Below are 4852 nucleotides of genomic sequence, written 5' to 3' on the forward strand. Positions count from 1 at the left end.
CTGACCCTGTCCTGGCTGTTTGTCTGACCCTGTCCTGGCTGTTTGTCCTGGCTGTTTGTCTGACCCTGTTCTGGCTGTTTGTCTGACCCTGTCCTGGCTGTTTGTCTGACCCTGTCCTGGCTGTTTGTCTGACCCTGTCCTGGCTGTTTGTCCTGGCTGTTTGTCTGACCCTGTCCTGGCTGTTTGTCCTGGCTGTTTGTCTGACCCTGTTCCCCTAGCGCGTGAGCAGAGAGCTCAGCCACCAGCGGTCCAGCGGCCTTCGTAGCAGCGGAACTCCAGAGGATTCACCAACGTACCTTCTGCGACCTCATCAGTGGGGTTTCCTCATGTGAAAAACAGGTGGGGCTAGGCTAATATTTTTTATTCTTTTAAATGACGAACCAGTGTTCGTGACGTCACATCTGACCTGTGAAGGGCAGTCATACGCCAAAGAGCGTCTATAGCCGAAATCTTTCAACAAAAACAGTAGACCTTCACTTTTGTTAGTGTTTCTACTGGCTTTTCAGGCATACAGACATCCATCCAAACAAATTACGGGGCATTTTAATTTAGTTTGAAATTCATTTTTGGAAAAAGTTACAGCCCTAATAAATTACAAATAAAAATGGCAATTTTCATAAAAAGCAAAAGTATTTCAAAATAGAGATTGAGCTTCCTTCATTGGTCTTACTTACGTGTCAGTGTTCCACCATGCTGTTTGTAGCCCTGGCTTTGTGTTTCCCATTCTCTATTCAGCCCTCCACCCACAAGGACCTGCCAGGACAGCAGGCAGGTCCTGGGGCCATCACAACCATTACAAATAAAAATATACTTTAACACTATTAAGTATGCTGGGCTTTGAGTGACTGTTCTCCATGTATCAGATACATATATTTAATTAATAAAGTACATTAGTGCAGCTTTTAATCTTTCATTGCTGACATCAAAACATTGCAATAATGAAAGTATAGTTTTTAAAAGTTTTTAAACTTTAAACTAAGCTTCCCTAAACCTCAGAATAAAATGATACTACTGCAAACAGCTGTAATAGCTAGGCCTACTATAAGAACCCAATATCATTTTACCATGTAGTACACCTCCCATAGGCCTAAGCAGTGTCCTGGAGGAGAAATCAAAGATAATAGCTGTGAAAGAAAAGATTCAGAATGGACTGTCTTGGTTTAAAGCCCACTCGCCACCACAACAAGGTGCAGGACAGGAGTGGGAACAGTATATAAGACTGGAAAAACATAAATAGACTGAAGAGCACAAGACATAAGGCGTTATACCTCTAATTTTTCCTCCAAGGGTCTCAATCTGTGCTCCAATAGATGATCTACCTCATTCATGTTGTCTACTCGTTTTCGTTTGTGTGGCTCCGGCATGTTTGGTAGCAAAGTTATCCTTCTCCTTCTCTTCTTCGCTACCTGACTTCTTGCGCGCGGCACGTGAGGTGAGGTGGGAGGTCACTCGAGTCATGACTCATCACGCAAACACACTACAGCCAATGAACGGTGAAAAAGGAAATTACGCTGTAGTGGAACGAACCATATATTTCCATGGCGGTCCCGTTGGGGCTAGCACCAGAAGTAAAATAATCTCCGTCCAGTTCAACTGACTTCAATAGAGAAACCCTCTGAGCATGCGCATTTCCATTTTTCAAGTCCAATACACATTACATTGGGCTGGTGGGGCTCGAGCCCCTCTTGCCCCTCCAGACGAACTCAGTCTGGAGAAGCAAGCTAGGGTAGACTAAAAATGAACTAAAAGCGCTGAACTTATTATTTTACAGTACTTTCTGGGGAGATTTAAAAAAAATATTATCTCTCTCTCTATATATATATATATATATATATATATATATAGAATTATTTTATATATAATTTCTTTTTTCATTTTTTTTTTTCATTTTTTTCTTGCCCCTAATGCCCAGTCGCCACTGGGCCTCATGTTGACGGCTGTCAACTCCTCTCGCCTCGTGCCCACTGCACCGTCAGTAAAAGGACTGGGAAGGCGTGGCTGACGAATGGGGGAGGTTTCCAGGGTCGTCAGAGCCCGAGTAGTGTCACAGTGCTTAAATTTGCATACGTGATCTAATTGGATGACGGATCCATCGCTGCCGAAAAAGTTGAAAATCTTACAACTTTTTGACGGAGCCTTCAGCGTACGGATCCATTGCATTGCGCGTCCGTCCCCATTCAAAGTTGACTTTGAATGGGGCCGGACGCGCAATGCATTGTGGATCCATTCGTTCCTTTGGAGCCTTTGGCTCCGTCAAAAAGTTGAAAGATGTTCAACTTTTTCGGCAGCGACGGATCCTTCCTCCAATCAGATCGCGTATGCAAATTTAAGCACTGTGACGCGACTCGGGCTCTGACGATACTGGAAAGCGACAAGCAGGAAGAAGCGGGAAGAACCCGGCTTTGTTGTTGTTAGCGGGAAGCGATTTGATTGGCTGACGGATGCCTCTGCAAAGACTACTCCCCCATCCGTCAGCCACGCCTTCCCACGTCCTTTGACTGACAGTGCAGTGGGCACGAGGCGCCACGCCTCGGGCGGGAGCCTCGGGGGGAGCCTCCGGCTCCGTCAAAAAGTTGAAAAACTTTTTCGGCAGCGACGGATCCGTCATCCAATCAGATTGCGTATGCAAATTTCAGCACTGTGACACTACTAATGCTGCTCTACATTTGGATTTACGAAGTGGTAAAGTCGCAAATCTCCCAGCTTTCTTGCGGCATTTCACTGAGGCACGCCCCCTTTTGGTCGTAGCATCTCGTCGCTTTCAAAGTAGAGCGAGCAGAGCTGTACAACTCGCAAAGAAGATGGCTGCGCCCATAGTTAATGGGGGATGAGATGTATTTTCTTTCTATTTGTACCACGTTGGTGGTTTTAATGTCGTTTTTAAAACCTCTTACACACTTGATTTCATTGCTGCTTTAATCCGGTCACCAATATATGCATTGCACGGTCTTGCTTTGCGTGCAATTCAATGTAAAGTTTTGTTTTGAAGCTGGTTTGCCAAAGAGGCTATGTTACTAATGATGACTAGCCTGCTACTACTCCCCCTCGTGGCTCGACAGAAACACAAATGGCAAACTGGAAGGCTGGAGCAAGGGAAATACGTCACGTTCTCGCTGAAGCTGGTCGTTCGTACCAGCGTACCATCCAAATGGATAGCAGCATAAGCTCCCCCATCCGTCAGCCACGCCTTCCGACGTCCTTTGACTGACGGTGCAGTGGGCACGAGGCGGTACTCTGATGCAGTCATCGCCCTGTGGAGCTGCTGAAGCAGGAAGTCAGGGTTGGGAGGGGAGAGAACACACAAGGACGCTTCATGTGCACAACAAACATGTTTAATAAAATACTGCAAAATCCTGAAAAATTAAGCAAACTATTTCTTTGTTGTCACGTTTCTATTGCATCTGAATCATAGAAGCCACATATTAAATGCATTAGATTCGAGTTTAATTTTTTTCATTCATAACAAAGGTCAAACAATAAAGTGCTTTCTTTTCACAATAGTCTTCTTCACACACACCAAATCAAACGCAACGCAGTAGTTGTAGTTTTGCACTGCGGCTCACATCCAGTGCAGGTCTCTCTGTGTCTCTGTGTGCTTCAAGTGCTGTGAATCCGAGGTCATGAATCAGCAAAGTGTTAAGCTCCATTTGATACTCATCTGGTTGTGCAACATCTGCCCCAGTTTTTAAGAAAGAAAGAGTAATCAAAGTTTAAAGTTTAAGTCTCTCTCTCTCTCTCTCTCACATACATCCCCCCCCCCCCCCCCCCCCACCACACACACACACACACACACACACACACACACACACACACACACACACACACACACACACACACACACACACACACACACACACACACACACACACACACACACACACAGTTGATCATAATCTAATAACTCAACCCAGAGATGAAACTGTCAGAGTTCTGACGCCTCTGCCTCACGTTCTGTTAGACCCACTGCCGCTCAAAGGGTTCGAGAGGAGAGCGAGAGGAGAGCGAGAGGAGAGCGAGAGGAGAGCGAGAGGAGAGCGAGCCCACGGGATGGAGACGGCGACGAGGGAGGGAAGGCACGGAGCTAGGTCCGTCCGCCTGTAAACACTGCAGGACCTCCTCCTGGTTGTTCAGTTCTTCTCTCTATAGACGGTCACTCTGAGGGGTCCTAGAGGACCCTCCTCCTTTTGTGCAAGACCAATCAGGCGCTTGGAAACGGGCTGTCACAGCTTGTTCTGGGTGATGGACGGATGGCTGAGGGGAGGGGCTTGCACAGTTTAACGTGATTGTGGGCGGGTTCCCAGCAGACCTGGAGGCACAAGGAGGCTGGCCAATGGTCGAGCTCATGTCCTGTTTTGAGTGACGGGCACCTGCAGGCCCTTCTGTCCGGTTGCTATGGAGACAAGGAACACAAAAGGTAGACCGTTAAAAAGGTGAGACCCCGAAAGCAGTGTCAGAGTAAATGTAAAATCTGTTGACATGGTGACACACAGCGACAGCTGTAAGCATAATTCTGATGTTGCCACTGCTCAGAGATCAGAGCTCTGTGAACTGAATGAGTCTCAAACTGATAACTATTGGACACAGCTCCATTGAATCCTGTTCCCTTTAGCAGGGACTCAGGAGAAGGACCCGGACGCTCACCGAGCCGATGCTTCTCCTTGGCCTCCGTTCTCTCCTTGGCGTCGAAGTACCACACCGTGATGGCGTAGCTGCAACACAAGGAGGAGACGGTTAGCTTAGCACCAGAGCTGCTGATCCACCCGGAACCCTCTAGAACCCTCTAGAACCCTCTAGAACCACCCTGTGTGTTCAAAGAGCAGCTGATTCACCCCAGTACCCTCTAGAACCTTCT

General features: G+C 47.1%; 1 pseudogene; it reads right to left on the reverse strand.

Moving 5' to 3' along the window:
* Positions 1–3810: 3810 nt before the first annotated feature.
* Positions 3811–4852, reverse strand: part of LOC115528960 (glycine-rich protein DOT1-like) — a 3909-nt pseudogene continuing 2867 nt past the window's right edge.

Source organism: Gadus morhua, chromosome 16 (genome assembly GCF_902167405.1).
Source record: "Gadus morhua chromosome 16, gadMor3.0, whole genome shotgun sequence".
NCBI lineage: Eukaryota > Metazoa > Chordata > Actinopteri > Gadiformes > Gadidae > Gadus > Gadus morhua.